General features: G+C 34.1%; 1 protein-coding gene across 5 annotated transcripts in view; it reads left to right on the forward strand.

The window, feature by feature from the left end:
* The window catches only part of LOC142241118 (uncharacterized), a 142,841-nt gene that overhangs the window by 1,486 nt on the left and 114,614 nt on the right, over positions 1–26,741 (forward strand). For 3 of the 5 annotated variants that reach the window (XM_075312854.1, XM_075312853.1, XM_075312856.1), the window contains exon 2: positions 4,394–4,946. The gene's annotated coding sequence lies outside the window, so the exon portion shown is untranslated. The remainder of the gene's footprint in view (positions 1–4,393; positions 4,947–26,741) is intronic. The other 2 variants (XM_075312855.1, XM_075312857.1) reach the window with 1 other exon arrangement.

Consider the following 26,741-nt stretch of genomic DNA (forward strand, 5'->3'; position numbering starts at 1 on the left):
GTTTATCTCCTCTCAGTACATGCAGATTAGTCTCATACTATTCATTGTTTCATTATATTTTGACTCAAAGCTAATGAAAACTCCAACTATAAATCCAACATTACTGAAAAAGTTAATTGAGTTTTTCAACCAAAATAAATTAAATTTTTAATTGTACCAACGAAAATAAAAATAATTGAAAGTGCGAATAAATGTAGATCGAGAAAAGGAATAAAAATAACCATGCAAATGGTGGGAAATGCTACTTATTCAACAGTAGTACACAACCATATAGCCGAGAAAGTCCTTAGAGTAGATTGTGAGGTTATAATGCTGGAAAGGCAGTTATGACGGAATAAGTTCCAAATGTTAATATATCGAGATAATAAGATTATGGAATAGCGAGATTTTCGGAAAAATGTCTACTGTGGGAATATGGATACAAAAATCGACTCTTCGACTAAACGACATTTTATCTAAAAACAAAATTGAATAGATGAAGACAACCTTTTGTGATCTTTTTTAATTTTTAAAAATTCGATAAAGCGATTTCACAAATTTGGAAAAAGTCAAAACGCTGGGTTTTGTAAAACTCAAATAATCGAAAATTAAAATTTTTAAAAGTCGACTTTTTTTTTTAAAACGACTTTTCCAATTTCCAAATAATGAGCATTTTGATTCTCACTGCACACTAAAAAAAAGTAAACTGTTTCATAGGAAAACTAACTAAAATGTACTTTTTAACTGCAGTTCACGAAATTATTACTAATTAAAAGTAAAGTAGAAAATCATTGGTACAAAATCATTACCAGTTTAACCATACAGTATTTCATTCTTGCTATTTTTGGGAATCGTACGAACATTTTCTTTTGCTTTAGTTCATATTGAACTTATGTGTACGGTCATTGAACTTTCAGTTCATAAAATGTTTGAGACATACTTAAAAAATTGAGATTTCATTAAGCTGTGGAAATTTTCGACATTTAAAATTTAACTACAAACAAATAATTTTTGCTATAAAATAAGTTAAATTTTGCTTTAGTTTAACAACGTATTTTTTTGAGGACGTCTTAGAGCATTCCGCCTATCATGGTTAGGTTAGGTTAGGTGGCAGCCCGATGTATCAGACTCACTTAGACTATTCAGTCCATTGTGATACCACATTGGTGAACTTCTCTCTTATCACTGAGTGCTGCCCGATTCCATGTTAAGCTCAATGACAAGGGACCTCCTTTTTATAGCCGAGTCCGAACGGCGTTCCACATTGCAGGTAAATCACTTAGAGAAGCTTTGAAAACCCTCAGAAATGTCACTAGCATTATTGAGGTGGGATAATCCACCGCTGAAAAACTTTTTGGTGTTCGGTCGAAACAGGAATCGAACCCACCACCTTGTGTATGCAAGGCGGGCATGCTAACCATTGCACCACGGTGGCTCCCTCCGCCGATCATTGATCTATTTTCAGAATATACAGATTTCGCTATTTGGCAGATGATATGACATCGAGTCTGGAACTACTCCGCATCTGGCATTGAAATAAACTTTTTAAATGGGGACTATATAAGAGACGGATTTTGAACTGTAACTGTCTACAGACAAAAACTAAGCTTTACGAAATTCTCCATTGTTAATCGTTATTGCAACAGATAGCAGGTTGGCTGATAAGTCTCAGGTCTAACAAAGAAAAACACATTTTTTTGTCAAAATTCGTTTTTATTATTCAACATAGTTCCCTTCAAGAGCCTTCCAATTTTTTGATACCATTTTGGTAGTACTCCTTCGGTTTTGCCTCAAAATAGGCCTCAGTTTCGGCGATCACCTCTTCATTGCAGCCAAATTTTTTCCCTGCGAGCATCCTTTTGAGGTCTGAGAACAAGAAAAAGTCGCTGAGGGGCAGATCTGGAGAATACGGTGGGTGGGGAAGCAATTCGAAGCCCAATTCATGAATTTTTGCCATCGTTCTCAATGACTTGTGGCACGGTGCGTTGTCTTGGTGGAACAACACTTTTTTCTTCTTCATATGGGGCCGTTTTGCCGCGATTTCGACCTTCAAACGCTCCAATAACGCCATATAATAGTCACTGTTGATGGCTTTTCCCTTCTCAAGATAATCGATAAAAATTATTCCATGCGCATCCCAAAAAACAGAGGCCATTACTTTGCCAGCGGACTTTTGAGTCTTTCCACGCTTCGGAGATGGTTCACCGGTCGCTGTCCACTCAGCCGACTGTCGATTGGACTCAGGAGTGTAGTGTTTCATCCATTGTCACATACCGACGGAAAAAACTCGGGTGTATTACGAGTTAACCGCTGCAAACACCGCTAAGAATCATCAACACGTTGTTGTTTTTGGTCAAATGTGAGCTCGCGCGGCACCCATTTAGCACAGAGTTTCCGCATATCCAAATATTGATGAATGATATGACCAACACGTTCTTTTGATATCTTTAAGGCCTCTGCTATCTCGATCAACTTCATTCTACACTGAACAAAATATTGTCGTGAGGTCAAAGATTTCATGTCTTTAAAATACGAATGCAAATTTTGCTTAGAATAGAAGACGTATTTCTCTAATATAAAGTTTTTTCCCTGTCCAAAAGTCGATAATCTTTTCAATGAAGTCGTATTGTCCTTATAATTAGATGATTTGACTTAAAAATTGGTACCATAACATGAAAGACAAATTTTTTGGGGTAAGGTTAACTTGACTTTAAAAATTCAGAAAAATTCTTTAAAATTAATGAAATTGTCTTTAAATTTGTTGTCTTTCTGCATCTTGACTACAAAGCAAAAAATCGTTCAAAAATAGGAGATGTTTTTCAACACTTTATTTTAAAGACGTTTTTTACTTGAAACATAGCATAATTTCTACTGGATGTCGAGTCTGAATTTGGAAAATAAACTTGTCGTTAACTCGTTTTTAAAGGACTTTGAGAGCATATGAAGAAAAATAGCTGAAAAAACGAAAAATTAAAATTTGTTTCCTAGAAGCAAGAACACAAAGCCTAAATTTAAAAGAGAATTGTGTCTTAAAAGTATCATTACTTGTATTCTCCGCTTCTTTGGCTCGGAATCAATACCAAATTTTTTAAAGTAAAGACAAAATCCTTGGAACCGGACATGCTTTTTTTTCAGTGTACGGTCATTCAAAATCATTTTGTGGATTTTTTTTTATGTTTTCGTCGGTAACCACCTCTTTCGGGCGTCCACTGCGTTCACCGTCCTCCGTGCTCATTTCACCACGCTTGAATTCTGCATACCAATCAATTATTGTTGATTTCCCTGTATTTTATCAAAACACGAAATTCCTTTTTTTCCATTTTTTTTTCACAATAACAAAAGTTGCTTCACAAAAGACGCTCTATCTCACAAACTAATTGGCTTACAGACGTCAAATTTTGACACGAATCATTTGAAGGTTGGTACTATATAAAAATAATATGCATTTAATACTAGCGACCGGGGACTTATCAGCCAACCTGTTATACTGAAGAAAATATTGTAGGGCGCTTGAAGATTTCTTGTCCTGAAAATACGAATGTGACTGTTGCTTGGCATAAAATATGCATTTTGGTGAAAATAAAATCATGAAAGAAATCTACTATTTGTGAATACGTATTAACTTTATAGTAAAGTTACAAAAACTAATCAAATTTGAGGACAATGTCAATAATTGTGATCATTTATTTCCAATCTTAGGGACAAATTGATCTAAACTTGTGTTTATTGCAAGAAAATTTTTTCGTTCGTAGTTAATTTTTAAAATCTTTTACTAATTTTTTCCCAGCCCATCCAAATTATCTTTACTAAACTTGGGTACAATTTAGTTAAAATTTATCACAAGATAGTTTCTTCTTCTCATAAAGATAGACATTTTTAAGTCTCCTGTCTCTAAGTACAAGGAGAACAATATTGTATCGGAGAAATGTTTTTTCTATAGTAAACAAAACTCTCATTCGCATTTTAAGGACAATCTTTGAACTTTTTCTTTGAATCAAAAGGCTTAAAAAAGGTTAGGATTTTAAAATATTTTTGAAATTATCGTTATATGCAATTGAGCTGGAAACATAAAAAATGCAAGACGACCATGTTTGTTTTTTTTTTTGTTTTTTGCTTTCAGAGTATTACTATATGGTAATTGCGTCAAGTTATCTTTGCTGTAATGGCAACTACTCATACAAAGGAGATATTCCATAGAATGAGTTAGCGATAGTATATGTAAAGAGTCCAATATTCTCTTTAATACCATTAAGATAGACCAGATTAAGTTGTTGTCTCTCGTTAAACACGCACACACACACCATAGATCTATGCAAAGCAGGCAAGCTAACCATTGCACCACTGTGCAATGGTTACACAAATGTAACTTTACTTTACATACGCCCCCTAACTAACTTTTCTCTGTATTTTAAAGAAAAGCAAAAACAACAACAACAACAATGGCTACAAATATACCGACGAAATACGAAAATTAAGTGAATTTCAGAGCCAGAAGATGAAGATAAGAATTTGAATTAAAACGCAGTTACATTCGTGCCTACATTCATGTGTCCACAAATAAAATTGAATGGAAAAATCGTCACATATAAAAGAAAAATATAAAAAGAAAATACATCAATCTATAACACAAAAATAAAGAGAAAAGAAGAGGACGTCGAAGGCAAAGCAGATATTCACAAATAATAAAAGAAACAAGTTCATTTATTTTTAAGAAAAAAAAAATCTGAAGACCAGTGATCGTTCTGTCGGTTCATAACTCTTCTATCCGATCGCCCTCAGAACATGGTTTTTACAAGAAAATATATAATAAATAATTATAAAGGCAAGAGTAACCTCCTCATCCATTCATCGAATGCAGAGAAACAATTCTTGTGAAATCATGCCATAATCTGCTGCAACTACAAAAACCTCTCCGAATTTCATCTCATCTCAAAAGACTAACAAATAAGCAACGGTTCCAAACAAAGGTAAGTGTACTATAGGGGTTTCCCATACTTTTCACAAGCACTTTAGCTGCAAAATGATTTCAAATATTGCACTGAATATTTTTAGCTGAACCAACCGTATGCGAAAATGTTGATATTCAGCCAAAGGCGAACCCAAAAAAAATATTTTACAGTCTCCACCATAGGAATGAATCGAACTATTCAACTCAGAACCACGGTTGCCACAATTGATTGAATTCTACCAAAAATGATAGATTTTTACTGTTTGGTAAATTCATAGAATTTTTTCTGTTTTGAAAGATTTTACAAAATATTCCTCTCCAACTAAGAGGTACTTCAATCATTTTCTATAGAAAAACCATTTTAAAAAAAAATTCTATAGAAATAAAATATTGACAAAATTGGCCATAGAATTAAATGTTGACAAAATTGTCCATAGAAATAAAATGATGACAAAATTTTCTATAGAAATAAAATTTTGACAAAATTTTCTGTAGAAATGAAATGTTGACAAAATTTTCTATAGAAATAAAATGTTGAAAAATATTCTATAGAAATAAAATGTTGACAAAATTGTCCATAGAAATAAAATTTTGACAAAATTGTCTATAGAAATAAAATTTTGACAAAACTTTCTATAGAAATGAAATATTGACAAAATTTTCTATAGAAATAAAATTTTGACAAAATTTTCTATAGAAGAAAAAAATTTTGACAAAATTTTCTATAGAAATAAAGTTTTGACAAAATTTTCTACAGAAATAAAATGTTGACAAAATTGTCTATAGAAATAAAATTTTGACGAAATTTTCTATAGAAATAAAATTTTGACAAAATTTTCTATAGAAATAAAATTTTGACAAAATATTCTATAGAAATAAAATTTTGACAAATTTGTCTATAGAAATAAAGTTTTGACAAAATTTTCTATAGAAATGAAATTGTATATTTTGACAAAATTTTCTATAGAAATAAAATGTTGACAAAATTTTCTATAGAAATAAATTTTTGATAAAATTTTCTATAGAAATAAAATTTTGACAAAATTTTCTATAGAAATAAAATGTTGAAAAATATTCTATAGGAATAAAATGTTGACAAAATATTCTATAGAAATAAAATTTTGACAATATTTTCTTTAGAAATAAAATTTTGACAACATTTTCTATAGAATTAAAATTTTGACAAAATTTTCTATAGAAATAAAATTTTGACAAAATTTTCTATAGAAATAAAATTTTGAAAAAATTTTCTATAGAAATAAAATGTTGAAAAATATTCTATAGAAATAAAATGTTGACAAAATATTCTATAGAAATAAAATTTTGACAAAATTTTCTATAGAAATAAAATTTTAACAAAATTTTCTATAGAAATGAAATTTTGACAAAATTTTCTATAGAAATAAATTTTTGATAAAATTTTCTATAGAAATAACATGTTGACAAAATTTTCTATAGAAATACATTTTTGATAAAATTTTCTATAGAAACAAAATGTTGGCAAAGTTTTCTATAGAAATAAAATTTAGGCAAAAATTTGTATAGGAATTAAAAGGGTCAAATTCTACAAAATTGGCCGATTTTGTTGATACCAAAAAACAAAACATTACCTTGTGTCCAATTTGAGTAAGACAGTATAATATAAAAGGGTTTTATGCCCAAATTTCCAAAAAACCTGGCGATACATACTGTGGAGAACAAAGCCGAATACATGCAAGGGATTTATATAACGAGAATTAAAATTTTTAAAGATATCGACTTTATAGAAAATTAATTCAAAATTTTGTTTGTATAGAAAAGCGTTTAAAAATTCTATTTCAGTAGAAAATTTTCTGTTTTCTTTTTATGACCACTTAGTTTTAATCAGATTTTTTTTAACAGAAAATTCTTTAAAATTTTCTTACTATAGAAAATTTTTCAAAATTTTCTTTTCTATAGAAAAATTTTTAAAATTTTCTTTTCTATAGGAAAATTTTCAAACTTTTCCTTTCTAGAAAATAGACAATTTTTCAAAATTTTCTTTTCGATAGAAAATTTTGTTAAAGTTTTATTTCTCTAGGAAATTTTGTCAAAAATTTTTTTCTATAGAAAATTTTGTCACGATTTTAATTCTATATAAAATTTTATCAAAACTTTATTTCTATAGAAAATTTATGAAGTATCTCTTACTTGGAGAGGAATATTTTGTAAAATCTACCAAAAAATCAAAAATTCTACCAAACAGTGAAAATTCTACTAACTTTGGTAGAATTCTACCAACTGTGACAACCGTATTTGTCGAAATCGGGTGCTACATATAAATATGTTGGAGCTATATCTAAATTGTATCCGTGTTTTCATAATAAGTTTTTATAATAGCGTTCGTCCTTCTGTCAAAAAAAACACACACACACACACACTGCACCAAATTTCATGAAAATCGGTTAAAGATTGCCACAGGAAATACATGGACAGACGGACACTAAAAGCTAGATCGACTCAGGAGGTGATTCTGAGTCGATCGGTATGCATCTTATGGGTTTAAAATCATTATTTCTGGTAAGCACATTGGTTTGACCATTATGGTTTTGGGTATAAATAGTCAAAAAATCACTTTCTTCTGTATAGATAGTGAATTTGGACCATTGTGCCTCGGTGCCGTATGAGTATTAGGGAAATTTAAAGTAAGCAGAATGCGTATACGTATTATAAACTAACGTATTCGTATTTATCATACGTTTATTGCACATATGAAAATACCACAACTTGAGGAAATTCGATCATTATAATGTACCGTAATTATGTACCGTTGAAGTGGAGATATATTGCTATCTAATGTTATTATTAGTAATCACATTGTAGCGCAAATTAAAAATTAGTTTTTTTTTAATATTTGAGAATTTATTTTGAAAAAAAAAGAGTCATAAAAACGATAATGCTGATCAGCTACATTACCAGAACCGATGCAATGCAAAAACCTTTCTCAAGTGATTGATTGCACCAAAAGAAACTTGTCCATCCTTGAGCTTGAGCCTTCGGTACACAGAAAAAAAATATCACCAAAATAGTTCCAATTAAAAAGTTGATTGAAGTTGAAAAAATTTTCAATTAATAAATTGCTTGATACAATCAATTTCTTCAATCAAACTCGGAAAAATAAGTCAGTTAAAAAAGTGATGTTCTTTTTTTAATTCTTAATTAAAAATTTATTTCAAACAATCAATTTTTTAATCAACCAAAATCTGATAAAAAAAGTAAATTAAAATAGTTGGGCAATCAACATCAATTAAATTTTTAATCGAATCAATTAAAAAATTAATAGAAATTTTCAAATAAGATCAATTAATTTTTTAATCAAATACTTTTTTATGCCCAATTAAAACTCTGATTGATACTATCATTTTCGTGAATGAAGACATTCGAATTAAAAAAATAATTGGATCCATTAATTTCGTGATTGAATAAAAAAAAAAAAAAAATTTTTGTGTATAGAAATCTAAGGGAGCCACCGTGGTGCAATGGTTAGCATGCCCGCCTTACATACACAAGGTCGTGGGTTCGATTCCTGCTTCGACCGACCACCAAAAAGCTTTTCAGCGGTGGATTATCCCACCTCGGTAATGCTGGTGACATTTCTGAGGGTTTCAAAGCTTCTCTAAGTGGTTTCACTGCAATGTGGTAATATTTCGAATTCCGTTTTGGAATCTGGTTTCGCCAAATAATAATTCTGTGCATTTGGCAACTCTGGTATTATTTTGAGAACCCCATTGTACCCTGGAGTCTTTGAATTTTCGTTTCTTTTGCGTATTATTTATTTTGATCTTATCAAATTATATATTTTACGTGATTTGGAAAAAATTGTGATTTTGTTCATTTGCTAGCCATATTAATGACTATATCAGCGGAACATGTTATTGATCAACTAAAAAACGTCTCTGTTAAGATTGATTGGTGGTTTATTGAAATATTAATTAGGCAGTAGAGGTGTGCACGTGAGTAATAGTTTACTCACACACACTCACGAAAAGAAAATTTGTACTGACGTACGCACGAAAATGTCGTGGCTCACGAAAAATAGCGTGTCTCAAAATAATTTTTTGAGTAATTTATCTTAGCGTCGTATCTGAAAATATGAGCATTATTAAAATTGAGAGCGTTATTAAACTCTTAACATCCCAGATGTCACTAAAATTGTAAATGAATTGAACTCTTAAGCGTTTTATGTTGGTGAGCGGGATTATTTTCGTTAGCGTAATTCGTTATTCATGCACACTCACGAAGATAAAATTTTTGTGTGACTCACGCTCACGCACGACATTTGTTAATCACGCTCACGCACACTCATGTCGTTGCCATGAGCGTGACTCACGACTCACGACAATTTCGTGTCACGTGCACACCTCTATTAGGCATTCATTAACATACCTCCGAATGCGTTCAATATATAGATATAACGAATATTTTGCTAGTCTTAAAAGAATTAACAAATTCTCGCTAATAAATTTGACAACAAAAATAAATTTTACTCACACGTACTTTTGAACGCTGAACCCTCAACGATAATATGGACATATGTAGACAGTGAGTCACAGTGAAAATGGTCCACCTGCATACTAGAGGTGTGTCCGTAGAGTAAATTTGTCGCCTGGAGTCAAATAAGGAATTGCTGGTAAATCGGCTAATGGCCAGGGATGTAGCTAAATTTCAATAAAAACAAGTATATACGGCCGAAGTTCGGCCAGGCCGAATCTTATGTACCCTCCACCATGGATAGCATAGAAACTTGTACTAAAGACTGTCATCCACAATCGAATAACTTGGGTTGTGGTATCTTAAATCGTTTTCTAAATTGTGAGTTAGTCTATACGTGGTATATATTAGACAAAAGTGGTATGTATAGGTAAGTCTACAAATAATTACGAATCGATATGGTGGACGGTACGTAGGGAGCCAGAATTGAAATATGGGGGTCGGTTATATGGGAGCTATATACAGTTTTTAACTTGATATAGACCAATTTTTGTGTGATTGGGGATCGATTTATCTATATAACTATAGACCGATATGAACCTAGTTAGGCATGGTTGTTAACGGCCATATATTAGCACAATGTACCAAATTTCAACTGACTCGGATGAAAATTGCTCCTCCAAGAGGCTCCAAAGCCAAACCTCGGGATCCGTTTATATGGGGGCTATATATATGATTATGGACCGATATGGACCACTTTTGGCATGGTTGTTAAATATCATATACTCCCACCACGTACCAAATTTCACCCAGATCGGATGAATTTTGCTTCTCCAAAAGGCACCGGAGGTCAAATCTGGGCATCGGTTTATATGGGGGCTATATATAATTATGGACTGATATGAACCAATTCCTGCATGGTTGTTGGATACCAAATACAAACATCACGTACCAAATTTCAACCGAATCTGATGAATTTTGCTCTTCCAAGGGGCTCCGGAGGTCAAATCTGGGGATCGGTTTATATGGGGGCTATATATAATTATGGTCCGATTTCGACCAATTTTTGCATGGGTGTTTGATGCCATATATTAACACCACGTACCAAATTTCAACCGAATCAGATGAATTTTGATCTTCCAAGAGGCTCCGGAGGTCAAATCTGGTGATCGGTTTATATGGGGGCTATATATAATTATGGAGCGATGTGGACCAATTTTTGCATAGTTGTTAGGGACCATATACTTACACCATGTACCAAATTTCAGCCGGATCGGATGAAATTTTCTTCTCCTAGAGGCTCCGCAAGCCAAATCTGGGGATCGGTTTATATGGGGCCTATATATAATTATGGACCGATGTGGATCAATTTTTGCATGGTCATTAGAGACCATATATTAAGACCATGTACCAAATTGCAGCCGGATCGGATGAAATTTGCTTCCCTTAGAGGCTCCGCAAGCCAAATCGGGGGATCGGTTTATATGGGGCCTATATATAATTATATACCGATGTGGATCAATTTTTGCATGGTCATTAGAGACCATATATTAAGACCATGTACCAAATTTCAGCCGGATCGGATGAAATTTGCTTCTCTTAGAGGCGCCGCAAGTCAAATCGGGGGATCGGTGTATATGGGGGCTATATATAATTATTGACCGATGTGGACCAATTTTTGCAGAGTTGTTAAAGGTTGAAATTTGGCACGTGGTGGTAGTATATGATATTTAACAACCATGCCAAAAGTGGTCCATATCAGTCCATAATCATATATAGCCCCCCCCATATAAACCAATCCCGAGATTTGGTTTTGGAGCCTCTTGGAGGAGCAAATTTCATCCGAGTCGGTTGAAATTTAATACATTGTGCTAGTATATGGCCGTTAACAACCATGCCTAACTAGGCCATTATCGGTCTATAGTTATATATAGCCCTCAGATAAATGGATCCCCAATCACACAAAAATTGGTCCATATCAAGTTCATAATTCTATATATTTAGCACCCATATAAGCGACCCCCATATTTCAATTCTGGCTCTCTACGTACCGTGCAAAAGTCCATATCGATTCGTAATTATTTGTAGACTTACCTACAAATAACTTTTTAGTCTAATATATACCACGTATGGACTAACTCACAATTTAGAAAACGATGTCAAGAAGTTTTAAAATACCATAACCCAAGTAATTCGATTGTGGATGACAGTCTTTCGTCGAAGTTTCTACGCAATCCATGGTGGAGGGTACATAAGATTCGGCCTGGCCGAACTTACGGCCGTATATACTTGTTTTCTGTTTACATCGGCTCATGGGCGCCGAAAACTATGCTATATAAAAATAAGTGCTTGACTGTTTGCGTTGCTTGTGCGTTGCTGGCTACACGGATGAAAAAGACTGTTTTTCATATGTTTGGCTATAAACATTATATGTGTGGAACACAAATTTATAAACACAATATTTTTGAGTGCAAACATATAATGATCATAAACTAGCATAACATGTTTGGGACATATATGTTAATATGTTAGAACATATTATGTTTGGGACATAAAATGTTTGTAAATATAATATGCTTGGATGCAAACATATTAATTTAGAAATAGCCTATAAACATATATGTGTTTAGTAGCTTGGAGCGCTATTTAACAGGGAGCGATATTGAATTAAGTTGGTGGTTGTTGCTTGTTATTACAAAATTAACATTTTATTTTTCCTTGGGCAATTGATCAGCTACTTCTTTGATCCTTACAAACTGTGTGGTCCGCTGTTCGAATCCCCGTCCGGCAAAAGGTAAAATTAAAATAAAAAAAATCATAAAATTGAATAATTTCTTCTACAATGTTTGTATTACCGAAAAAGGTGCTAAGAACTAAAAAATCTCGTGGAAGTGAGAAAGATGTGGCAGAAACAAAATTTTGAGCATTCAGGTCGAAAACCTATGTTGTTAGCACCTATATTACCTGTTTATTTTCGTAATTGATTATGATTGTAAATATATAAATAAATAAATAAAATTTTGGGCACAATATTGTTTGGGAGAATTTTTTAAGCATATAATATTTTTGGGTGCAAAGTGCTTCCAAACATATTATATGTTCACATAATAACATATTGTTTTTTGGAAGACAACATTATTGAATTTGGATGCAAAAATACAAAATGTTTGGAACTTAGACTACCCAAACATATATTGTTTAGACCAATGTGCTTTCAAACATATTATATATTGGAAGAGATCAAACATATAAATGTTTGGGCAATACCCAAAAATGTATATGCTTGAAGCAAAATATGTTTGGGAGTATATGTTACAGAAGCGATTTTTAGTGAGGGTGTATAGCGCTAATTGTCTGTTGATGACAAAAACAGCTACGTAGCCCAGTGTGTTGGCTTACAAACTGTACACAGAAAAAAAAGTCAGTTGGTAAATTGATGCCAAAAATTAATTTATATTTACTGCAAAAAAAAATATTTTGTTTTAGTTTATTTTTAAAATTTTGTACGAAGTTTTTCCCAGCCCAACGATTTTTTTATTTCTTCCAAGTATGTCCCAAAAATTTTGTGAACTAAATGGCAGTAACATTTTTCGCACTAGATAATTAATTTTTCCCATAGCATAGTTTCCTTTTTTCTGTGTGTGGTCCGTGGTTCGATTCTCCGTCTAGACGAAAGGCTAAATTTATAAAATCCAACAATTTCTTCTACATTGTTTGTATTCCAGAACTAATAAACCTCGTATAACCATAGAAAGAAGCATATGCGGTATATTTGGTTGGACTAGCCGGGTGATCGAGATGATCGAGCTTTACCTGATAAAGATAAGATGACTTTGTAGCACGATAACGCGCGGTCAAAACCCGTAAAAATTTATTTGGAAACACTGGAAAGTGGAAAGAAGTTTATGTGCAAAGTTTCAAGTGAAGTTTCAATGAATTCATTCTATTAAATGTAGCGTAATTTTAACGGACGGAGGGATAAACAATGATGATCGATTCAGAGTTTTACAAAAATTCCGAATTCACATATTTTGTGGAGTTTCAGAGAAATATTTCAACAACGGCGCAGCTAGTATACTATCCATTGTACACTGAAAAAATATTGTCGTGAGGCCAAAGATTTCTTGCCTTTAAAATACGAATGCGAAATTTTTCCTTGTCCAAAAGTCGATAAACTTTTCAACAAAGTCGTTTTGTCCTTAAAGTTAAGTGATGCGACTTAAAATTTGGTATCTTAATATGAAAGATAATTTTGTTTGCCTAAGGTCAACTTGTCTTTAATAATTCTGGAAAATTCTTCAAAATTAATTAAATAAAATGGAAATTTGTTGATTTTTTGTATATTTACTACAAAAAAAAAAAAGCTTTAAAAAAATAGGCATTTTTTTCAACATTTTATTTTAAAGATTTTTTTCTTGAAACATAGAATAATTTCTACTAGTTGGCGAGTCTCAATTTGGAAATTTAAGTGGTCGTTAACATGATTTTAAAGGACTCTGATAGCATATGCATAAAACAGCTGAAATAAACGAATAAATCAAACTTTGTTTCCTAGAATCAAATACGCAAAACTTAAATTTAAAAGAGAATTATGTCTTCAATTTGTCCCTACTTCAATTCTCCGATTCTTTGGCTCGGAATCAATACCAAAATCTTTAGTATAAAGACAAAATCTTTGCAACCGGGCATGCTTTTCTTTCAGTGTATAATGGATGGTATAAAAAATTATACAAATCAATTTCCCAATGAATTAAATTCTTCTTATTCTCTAGGGACATGAAATTGATTATTGTCCGAGTTAAAACTATCACATCTCGTGCGCATTATATTGGGAATGATTGAATGGATGGATGGATGGATCGTTGTCGTATTCCATACTTTGTGTCTGACACTGAACGGACCAATTCCATAATTATGGCGAGTGTTTACGACTCTTATCAATATTTTGCGGTCTAATTATGGCAACTTTTGGTTGATTTCACATCGGAATCACCAAAAAGTATGAATTGATATCCATGTAATGGATGCATGGTTGGAATCATTTTTTTTTTATTTTTGCTGTAATAGTCTATATTGAAGAATCCAATTATGAAATGAATGTCATATTCGAATAGCGAATTCTGTCGGGAAACCTATAAATGTTCTCTCTTAATATATCGACCAAGAGCTTGTGCACAAAATGTAGATAATCGAGAATCTCTGCACTCAAAAATCAAAAATGGATTTTGGTATTGATTCCGAGCCAAAGATGCAGCTTTTTAAAGAATTTTTTAGCGACCTAACAGGTTGGCGGATAAGTCCCCGCTCTAACAAAGAAAAACACATTTTTTGTCAAAATTCGTTTTTATTATTCAACATAGTTCCCTTTAAGAGCGATACAACGATTATAACGACCTTCCAATTTTTTGATACCATTTTGGTAGTACTCCTTCGGTTTTCCCTCAAAATAGGCCTCAGTTTCGGCGATCACCTCTTCATTGCAGCCAAATTTATTCCCTGCGAGAATCCTTTTGAGGTCTGAGAACAAGAAAAAGTCGTTGGTGGCCAGATCTGGAGAATACTGTGGATGGGGAAGCAATTCGAAGCCCAATTCATGAATTTTTGCCACCGTTCTCAATGACTTGGGGCACGGTGCGTTGTCTTGGTGGAACAACACTTTTTTTACTTCTTCATATGGGGCCGTTTTGCCACGTTTTCGACCTTCAAACGCTCCAATAACGCCATATAATAGTCACTATTGATGGTTTTTCCCTTCTCAAGATAATCGATAAAAATTATTCCATGCGCATCCCAGAGGCCATTACTTTGCCAGCGGACTTTTGAGTCTTTCCACACTGAAAAAAAGCATGCCCGGTTCCAAAGATTTTGTCTTTACTTTAAAAAATTTGGTATTGATTCCGAACCAAAGAAGCGGAGAATACAAGTAAGGATACTTTTAAGACACAATTTTCTTTTAAATTTGGGTTTTGTGTACTTGCTTCTAGGAAGCAAATTTTAATTTTTCGCTTTCTCAGCTTATTTTCTTCATATGCTATCAAAGTCCTTTAAAAACGAGTTAAGGACAACTCTATTTTCCAAATTAAGATTCGACATCCAGTAGAAATTATGCTATGTTTCAAGTAAAAAACATCTTTAAAATAAAGTTTTGAATAACATGTCCTAAATTTGAACGATTCTTTGCTTTATAGTCAAGACGCAAAAAGGCAACAAATTTAAAGACAAATTCATTAAATTTAAAGAATTTTTCTGAATTATTAATGTCAAGTTGACCTTAGCCCAAACATTTTTTTACCATGCACCATAGGGGGGGGGGGGTATACAAACTTTGTCATTCCGTTTGTAACACATCGAAATATTGCTCTAAGACCCCATAAAGTATATATATATTCTAGGTCGTGGTGAAATTCTGAGTCGATCTGAGCATGTCCGTCCGTCCGTCTGTTGAAATCACGCTAACTTCCGAACGAAATATGCTATCGACTTGAAACTTGGCAGAAGTAGTTGTTATTGATGTAGGTCGGATGGTATTGCAAATGGGCCCACTTTTACGTATAGCCCCCATATAAACGGACCCCCAAATTTGGCTTGCGAGGCCTCTAAGAGAAGCACATTTCATCCGATCCGGCTGAAATTTGGTATATGGTGTTAGTATATGGTCTCTAACAACCATGCAAAAATTGGTCCACATCGGTCCATAATTATATATAGCCCCAATATAAACCGATCCCCCGATTTGGCTTGTGGAGCCTCTAAGAGAAGCAAATTTCATCCGATCCGGCTGTAATTTGGTATATGGTGTTAATATATGGTCTCTAATGACGATGCAAAAATTGGTCCACATCGGTCCCTAATTATATATAGCCCCCATATAAACCGATCCCCCGATTTGGCTTGCGGAGCCTTTAAGAGAAGCAAATTTCATCCGATCCGGCTGAAATTTGGTACATGGTGTTAGTATATGGTCTCTAACAACCATACAAAAATTGGTTCACATCGGTCCATAATTATATATAGCCCCCATATAAACCGATCCCCAGATTTGGCTTGCGGAGCCTCTAAGAGAAGCAAATTTCATCCAATCCGGCTGAAATTTGGTACATGGCGTTAGTATAAGGTCTCTAACAACCATGCAAAAATTGGTCCATATCGGTCCATAATTATATATAGCTCCCATATAAACCGATCACCAGATTTGACCTCCGGAGCCTCTTGGAAGACCAAAATTAATCTGATTCAGTTGAAATTTGGTTCGTGATGTTAATATATGGCCTCAAACACCCATGCAAAAATTGGTCGATATTGGTCCATAATTATATATAGTCCCCATATAAACCGATCCCCAGATTTGACCTCCGGAGCACCTTGGAAGAGCAAAATTCTTCCCATTCGGTTGAAATTTGGTACGTGATGTTAGTATACGGTATCCAACAACCATGCAGGAATTGGTTCCTATCAGTCCATAATAATACATAGCTCCCATATAAACCGATCCCCAGATTTGACCTGCCTTTTGGAGAAGCAAAATTCATCCGATCTGGATGAAATTTGGTACGTGGTGGTAGTATATGATATTTAACAACCATGTTACTTGAAATTTGTGGGTGACAGTCTTTCGTAGAAGTTTCTACGCAATCCATGGTGGAGGGTACATACGATTCGGCCTGGCCGAACTTACGGCCGTATATACTTGTTCTTTCATGTTATGATACCCATTTTTAAGTCAAATCACTAATTATAAGGACTTTACGACTTCATTGAAAAGTTTATCGACTTTTGGACAAGGGAAAAAACTTTATATTAGAGAAATGCGTCTTCTATGCTAAGCAAAATTTGCATTCGTATTTTAAAGGCATGAAATCTTTGACCTCACGACAATATTTTTTTCAGTGCACGCTTCGGAGACGGTTCACCGGTCGCTGTCGACTCAGCCGACTGTCGTTTGGACTCAGGAGTGTAGTGATGGAGCCATGTTTCATCCATTGTCACATATCGACGGAAAAACTCGGGTGTATTACGAGTTAACAGCTACAAACACCGCTCAGAATCATCAACACGTTGTTGTTGTTGTTGGTCAAATGTGAGCTCGCGCGGCACCCACTTTGCACAGAGCTTCCGCATATCCAAATATTGATGAATGATTTTACCAACACGTTCCTTTGATATCTTTAAGGCCTCTGCTATCTCGATCAACTTCATTTTGCGGTCATTCAAAATCATTTTGTGGATTTTTTTTGATGTTTTCGTCGGTAACCACCTCTTTCGGGCGTCCACTGCGTTCACCGTCCTACGTGCTCATTTCACCACGCTTGAATTTTGCATACCAATCAATTATTGTTGATTTCCCTGGGGCAGAGTCCGGAAACTCATTATCAAGCCAAGTTTTTGCTTCCACCGTATTTTTTCCCTTCAGAAAACAGTATTTTATTAAAACACGAAATTCCTTTTTTTCCATTTTATTCACAATAACAAAAGTTGGTTCGCAAAAGTTGCTCTATCTCACAAACTAATTGACAGACGTCAAATTTTGACACGAATCATTTGAAGGTTGGTACTATATAAAAATAATATGCATTTAATACTAGCGACGCCATCTATATGTCAGAACGGGGACTTATCAGCCAACCTCATCTGGCTTTAAATCTAGGACCAATAAAATGAAAATTAGGGTACTTATCTCATTTTTCAAATTTTCATTCTCTTTTCGAGGTTTATTTATAAAGGTAGCCACGTACAAATAAATGCCAGTTTAAAAATCCAAATTATAACGGATACTTCAAAGTAAAAAATGTTTTCTTAATTCCAAAAAAAAACTTTAAACCAAAGACGCTAAATCCTCAAAATAAATCTTAGCCTATATTTGAAGCGTTTTTATCTTAAATCTAAAGTTTTAAATATTTCAATTAATTTAAGGACAAGTTCTTTAAACCAAAAATGTGTTACTTTACTTTAAGGAAAATTAGCCTTAGTTCAAAGACATGTGACTTTAACGGAGGGACGCAAATTTACAAAATTTGTGTCCTAAATTTAATGAAAAAAATTTTTTGAAGCAAAGTTTATAAACTTTATTTTAATTAAAATTTTATTATTTTAAAGAAATTTGTCCATAATATATTGTAAATTTCGCATCCTAAAATTTAGTTTGCGTAGTCTTTAATATCACGTAAATATTTTTTTCAGTGTGTGAAACACTGTCATAACTTTAGATTTACAAAAACTTCGACTGATAAGGAACATATTCAAATTGTGAAATATTATCGAAACTTTCTCATGGATTAACTTATTTTCGACAGGTGTTTTGTGGTTTGAAGCAATTAATTTAGACAGAGCCACGAACCGACTGCATATAAACACGTGTAAATGAGGTTTGTACTGGCTTTTAAAGTACTTCTCAAGACGTTTCATCTGATACCAAAAAATTTAGGACATGTATTGCACAGTGCGTGCGGGTGCAATATATTGTAAATACGAACCAAGTAATTTTTTATCTGATAAAAATCAATATTTCTGGGATGAGTTCGAGTTTGCAATTTAATAAGCAATGTTATGAAGTTTTCAGATAACATACCTTGCCAGAGAATGAAGCCGCCGAGGAGTTTTCGCCACTCGACGCCGCCGCCGAATATATCGACTCAAAATTAGTCGCCAATTAATCAAAAATATTGATTTAAATCAGAAACAAGTATATACGGCCGTATGTTCGTCCAGGTCGAAACTTTGTAACTTCTACGAAACACTGTCATCCACAATCGAATTACTTGGGTTGTGGTATCTTAAAACTTCTTAACATCGTTTTATAAATTGTTAGTTAGTCCATACGTGGTATATATTAGACAAAAAAGTTATGTATAGGTAAGTCTACAAATAATTACGAATCGACATGGAATTTTGCACGGTATGTAGATAGCCAGAATTGAAATATGGGGGTCGCTTATATTGGGGCTATATACAATTACATGCAAAAAAATAATTCTTTCCTCCCAAACGAAATTTTAGACAAACAAAGTTCGTTTCTCATTTGCTTTTCGTTGAAAGGAAGTGTATTTGGAAGAAAAGTATATACTTTTTGTGATAATCTTTTATTATTTTCCAGGATGTAAAAACAATGTCATAAAGACTAACTCAAAAAAAAATTTTTTTCTGGCTAATTGCATTTTCCCTCACATCTTTCTCACTTCCATGAAGTTTTTTAGTTCTTAGCACCTTTTTCTGTAATTCAAACAATGTAGAAGAAATTATACGATTTTATAAATTTTTAAAATTTTTTTACCTTTCGGAGAATCGAACCGCGGACCATGCAATTTGTAAGCCAACACACTATCCACTGAGCTATGTAGCCGTTATTGTCATCAATAGACAATTACCCATATAAGTTATATGTATATAGCATAGCTTGCGGCGCCCACGAGCCGATTAAACAAAGTTTATTTCACAGAAAAATACATTTAGTTGGGCACCATGGAGCAGTGGTTGCTACGTCTGACTTGCATGCCAAGGGTCGTGGGTTCGATCCCTGCTTCCACCAAAGTTTTTTTTTTTTTGTTTTTTTTACATATATTCCAGATATGTTAGGAAAATTCCGAAAAAATGTTCAACATTACATTGTAGTATATTAAATTTTGAACTGTAAAATGTGTCTTATTAAAGACCTAAAGTCAGAAAAGAACAGTGTTTGATATAAACGAAATGGACTGTGTTGTTGGTTCAAAAATAACTTATTTATTAAAAAAAATAATATATTGTAAAAAATGAATTTTTTTGGTGATAAAAGTGTATACTTTTCGAAGCAATTCAAAAAACTCTAACAAAAGAAAAACGTTTTCGCTACACGTTTTCCAAACGTTTTGTTTCTTTGCGTGTATGAACTTGATATGGACCAATTTCGATTTATCTGAGGGCTATAAATAACTATAGACCGATATGGACATTGTTGTTAACGGCCATATACTAGCACAACGTACCAAATTTCAACGGACTCGGATGAAATTTGCTCCTCCAAGAGGCTCCAAAACCAAACCTCGGGAGCGGTTTATATGGGAGCTATATATGATTATGGAATGATATTGACCACTTTTGGCATGGTTGTTAAATATCATATACTAGAATATACCAGATGAATTTTGGTCTTCTAAGAGGCTCCGGAGGTCAAATCTGGTTATCAGTTTATAGTGGGGCTATATATAATTATGGATCGATGTGGACCAATATTTTCATGGTTGTTGAAGATCATATACTGACATCATGCCACCGTGGTGCAATGGTTAGCATGCCCGCCTTGCATACACAAGGTCGTGGGATCGATTCCTGTTACGACCGAACACCAAAAAGTTTTTCAGCGGTGGATTATCCCACCTCAGTAATGCTGGTGACATTTCTGAGGGTTTCAAAGCTTCTCTAAGTGGTTTACCTGCAATGTGGAACGCCGTTCGGACTCGGCTATAAAAAGGAGGTCCCTTATCATTGAGCTTAACATGGAATCGGGCAGCACTCAGTGATAAGAGAGAAGTTCACCAATGTTGTATCACAATGGACTGAATAGTCTAAGTGAGCCTGATACATCGGGCTGCCACATAACCTAAACCTAAACCCATCATGTACCAAATTTCAGCAGGATCGGATTAAATTTGTTTCTCTTTGAGGCTCCGCAAGCCAAATCTGGGGATCGGTTTATATGGGGGCTATATATAATTATGAACCGATGTGGACCAATTTTTGCATGGTTGTTAAAGATCATATGCTGACATCATGTACCAAATTTCAGCATGATCGAATTAAATTTGCTTCTCTTTGAGGCTCCTCAAGCCAAATCTGGGGATCGGTTTATATGGGGTCTATATATAATTATGGACCGATGTGGACCAATTTTTGCATGGTTGTTAGATACCATATACTAACACAATGTACCAAATTTCAGCCGGATCGGATTAAATTGGCTTCTCTTAGAGGATCTGCAAGCTAAATTTGGGGGTCCGTTTATATGGGGGCTATACGTATATGCTTGTGCCAAGTTTCAAGTCGATAGCTTGTTTCGTTCGAAAGTTAGCGTGATTTCAACAGACGGACATGCTCAGATCGACTCAGAATTTCACCACGACCCAGAATATACATACTTTATGGGGTCTTGGAGCAATATTTCGATGTGTTACAAACGGAATGACAAAGTTAATATACCCCCATCCTATGGTGGTGGGTATACAAATTATTTGTTGTTGTTTTTTTGATTTCAGCTTAAAACCATGCATTGACTAAACTACAAGTGTAGCTTACCCACAGAGGAAAATAATGTTTTTCAAATTTATTTGGGCAAAGCCCTATAGACTGCAAGATGGTTGGATGGACGCACGTTTCGGAATTACCACATTCCTCATCAGCATCCTCTACTTGCAGCAAAACTATCAACCAATTATCAGAATAAATTCAGGCAGTTCACTAAACTCAAAAGTAAACCACACTTGAAACTTCCGAAAAAATATTTTACATGATAGCCGGCTTATGCCGAAATAAATTCGTACAAACATATCTCTTTTCCTTTGCCACCGTCAAATCATCGATTTGAGTGCAGTTGAATGAAATGTAAATTTGATTGATCAGCCTCCGCTGACAAAAATGGGTCAGCTTCATTCCCTGCTCCCAACTGATCATACCTAAATTAGTAGTTTTTGGTCAAACCTAGTTTAATCGTGATAGAACGATCATGGTCACACAGAAAAACATTTTTCCTGATTCAATCACGAAATTAATTTATCACTTACAGAATTAATTGGAAATTATTAATTAAAAAATTATTGATTTTTTTGGCTCTTCTAATTATTTTTTTAATTAGAAATTTTATTGATTTCGGTCGCAAAACTTAATTTAATTTTTAATTGATGTGAATAATAAGTTATTTATTTATAATTATTTTACTTTTAGATGAAACAATTTTATACAATTAATTTTTAATTGAAATGTCGTCAATCACAGGAATTATAGTATCAAACACCAAAGTGAATTAATTGTTACAATTAAACATTTAATTGATACAATAAATTTTTGAACGATTAAATTTTTAATAGGATATTTTTTGAAAATCAATTAAAATTTTAATGGGAAAAATATTGGTGATATTTTTTTCTGTGTTGGAAGTAATTAATATTTCGAATAAAGTTTTCAATTATATTTTTGATTAAACATTTTTATTATTTAATTAAAATGTTAATTATGTAATTAATATTTTCATCAAAAATGTAAAAAAATATACCCTAAACTAGAGGTGTGCACATGAGTAATATTTCAAGATATTATTTGATAGGTCTCACGCTCACGAACACTCACGAAAAGAAAATTTGTACTCACGCACGAAAATGCCATGACTCACGAAAAATACCGTGACCCACGAAAAATATTGTGACTCACGGAAAATGTCGTGACTCATGAATAATTTTATGAGTAATTTACCTTATGAAAACATGAGTACGATTAAAATCGAGAGCGTTAGTACCGGGATGATCTTGGTCTCCTCATAAAGGTGATCTAGGGGTGTACTGCGGAGACATCCTGTTGCAGTTTTAAGGGTAGCGTTCCGACAGGTCTGTATGTTATTCCACTGCGTGTCGCTCGTTTGAGGTATCCTCACTGGCGCTGCATAGTTTACCACTGACCGGCCAATTGCCTTATATGTCGTCAACAAGGTTTCTTTGTCCACACCCCAAGTGCTGCCGGCAAGCGACTTGAGGACGTTGTTTCTACCGCGGAGCTTATCACATGGGCGGACGACTTAAAACGGCTGTCGAATGAGACCCCGAGAATCTTGGGGTAATTTGTGGTCGGAATTATTACGCCGTCGACTCTGACATTCCACTGCCTGCGCCGTCCATGTAGTGAATAGTGTGGCTGAGGATTTGGTGGGAGATATCCTCAAATTTCTTGCAGTGAAATAACTGGTAAGATCAGCGAGGTAGATGTTCAATCGATCGCATATGTCACCAACAATGGGCACGGATGCCATGATTGTACAATCGTCTGTATATGATTCTTCTGTGCAACGGTTCGGTGCAATACCTATTCTTTGGAAATTCATAGCGCATTACCTTAAATTAATAAACAATATAAAATTTCAATACAATATCTATAAAAAGTTTGCATACATATAAAGGGTGATTTGTTAAGAGCTTGATAACTTTTTTTTTAAAAAAAACGCATAAAATTTGCAAAATCTCATCGGTTCTTTATTTGAAACGTTAGATTGGTCCATGACATTTACTTTTTGAAGATAATTTCATTTAAATGTTGACCGCGGCTGCGTCTTAGGTGGTCCATTCGGAAAGTCCAATTTTGGGCAACTTTTTCGAGCATTTCGGCCGGAATAGCCCGAATTTCTTCGGAAATGTTGTCTTCCAAAGCTGGAATAGTTGCTGGCTTATTTCTGTAGACTTTAGACTTAACGTAGCCCCACAAAAAATAGTCTAAAGGCGTCAAATCGCATGATCTTGGTGGCCAACTTACCGGTCCATTTCTTGAGATGAATTGTTCTCCGAAGTTTTCCCTCAAAATGGCCATAGAATCGCGAGCTGTGTGGCATGTAGCGCCATCTTGTTGAAACCACATGTCAACCAAGTTCAGTTCTTCCATTTTTGGCAACAAAAAGTTTGTTAGCATCGAACGATAGCGATCGCCATTCACCGTAACGTTGCGTCCAACAGCATCTTTGAAAAAATACGGTCCAATGATTCCACCAGCGTACAAACCACACCAAACAGTGCATTTTTCGGGATGCATGGGCAGTTCTTGAACGGCTTCTGGTTGCTCTTCACTCCAAATGCGGCAATTTTGCTTATTTACGTAGCCATTCAACCAGAAATGAGCCTCATCGCTGAACAAAATTTGTCGATAAAAAAGCGGATTTTCTGCCAACTTTTCTAGGGCCCATTCACTGAAAATTCGACGTTGTGGCAGATCGTAAGTCTATTCATGATGAAATGTCAAAGCATACTGAGCATCTTTCTCTTTGACACCATGTCTGAAATCCCACGTGATCTGTCAAATACTAATGCATGAAAATCCTAACCTCAAAAGAATCACCCTTTATAAAAAGATGAGAAAAAATCAACAACAAAATTGCAATGCAAAAGAAACCTGACAGCATAGAGAGGAGAAATAGAGAAGATCTTGGCAACAACAATGTCTATAATACAGAGATGTGTTGTTCTCAACCGGTTAGTTAGGTTTTCTTGTAGTATCAGTAAACCCACCACCCCAAAAATACAACATCGGTAGATACTTCAAACCAAAATCAAGCTGTCCCATAACCAAGCTAACCGATTAAGACTTCGTTTGTATTTTCATCGATCTACGATGAGAGACTCGTGACGATGATGAGTGTAGTTGTGTGTATCTTCCTCTTCATGTGTCTAACTTCGCTTACTGTTGTTATTTTTGTAATGCCAAAACAATCGATCGGCCATTGATCACCACGATCGGGATTTAATTACGACGCCAGACAAGTGCCATTCATCCGTAAAAAAAGACAATAGAAACTTAAGGTAAAAACTAAAAATAAACATTCAAAGTTTTGCACACCTTCAAACCAAACAAAATAATAATAATAATACTCTGATGCGAAATGAAATTTTAGATATATAAAATTCTTATTTGTCATTAAATATTTCCTGAAGAACTAAATTTACCTAAATGACATTCGAAGCTATAACAATTTTATTTGAAGTTATTTTATTTAAAAGAAAAACATATGTGTGTGTATAAATATTTTCATATATACACTGAAAAAAAGTCCATAGTTAAACTAAGGCTGAATTTAACTTAGTTTTATTACAAAAACAATTATTATACCCTCCACCATAGGATGGGGGTATATTAACTTTGTCATTCCCTTTGTAACACATCGAAATATTGATCTAAGACCCCATAAAGTATATATATTCTGGGTCCGTCTGTTGAAATCACGCTAACTTCCGAGCGAAACAAGCTATCGACTTGAAACTTGGCACAAGTAGTTGTTATTGATGTAGGTCGGATGGTATTGCAAATGGGCCATATCGGTCCACTTTTACGTATAGCCCCCATATAAACGGACCCCCAAATTTGGCTTGCAGACCCACATCGGTCCATAATTATATATATCCCCCATATAAACCGATCCCCAGATTTGGCTTGCGGAGCCTCTAAGAGAAGAAAGTTTCGTCCGATCCAACTGAAATTTGGTACGTGGTGTTAATATATGGCCTCAAACACCCATGCAAAAATTGGTCGGAATCGGTCCATAATTATATATAGCCCCCATATAAACCGATCCACAGATTTGACCTCCTGTGTCTTTTGGAGAAGCAAAATTCATCCGATCTGGTTGAAATTTGGTACGTGGTGGTAGTATATGATATTTAACAACCATGCCAAAAGTGGTCCATATCAGTCCATAATCATATATAGCCCCCATATAAACCGATCCCGAGATTTGGTTTTGGAGCCTCTTGGAGGAGTAAATTTCCTTCAAGTCAGTTGAAATTTGGTACATTGTGCTAGTATATGGCCGTTAACAACCATGCCTAACTAGGTCCATATCGGTCTATAGTTATATATAGCCCTCAGATAAATCGATCCCCAATCACACAAAAATTGGTCCATATCAAGTTCATAATTGTATATAGCTCCCATATAAGCGACCCCCATATTTCAATTCTGGCTCCCTACGTACCGTGCAAAAGTCCATATCGATTCGTAATTATTTGTAGACTTACATACCTTACATACATATCGGCCTGGGCGATCTTACGACCGTTTAACTTGTTTTTATTTACTTTTTTTATTGATTTTCTATTCTGTTTTGGAAAATTGTCTAAAACTTAAATTTTCACTTAAAAAATTTTATCCAAGTCAATGATTCCTTAAAGCTTCGAACGAAGAAGGGAGAATATATGTGTCACCAAGTCATCCCGATATTTTCATTATTTTAAAAATTAAGTGAAATCATAATTTTTCCTTTGACAATCTCAGATAGCATTATAACCAGCAGATGATGTCGTCTGTGGACATCTTCGTTGTCATTTCCAATATACGCCATTGAAATTGTGGAAAAATCCGTATTTCTTATCAGCCTTTGTAGCTCGTATTTTGTTAAATTCATTGCGAATAAAATCCACAATCATTCATGGGCAAACAAGCTCGTCGTCCATATCCGAAATACTTTACGTCTGCCAGATCGAATTAGCTGACCATATGACGGCATTGAAAAGCGATTACATTATTTATTGGTTGTAGATTGTGAAGTTGTTGTAGTGTAATTTTAGTTGCATTATCGCTTTTACATCCCGACTAAATATGCGGATTCATGGAGAAATCATAGAAACGCCCAAAGCCGAGAGTGGATCCAAAT

This window comes from Haematobia irritans, chromosome 5 (assembly GCF_050003625.1).
Source record: "Haematobia irritans isolate KBUSLIRL chromosome 5, ASM5000362v1, whole genome shotgun sequence".
Taxonomy (NCBI): domain Eukaryota; kingdom Metazoa; phylum Arthropoda; class Insecta; order Diptera; family Muscidae; genus Haematobia; species Haematobia irritans.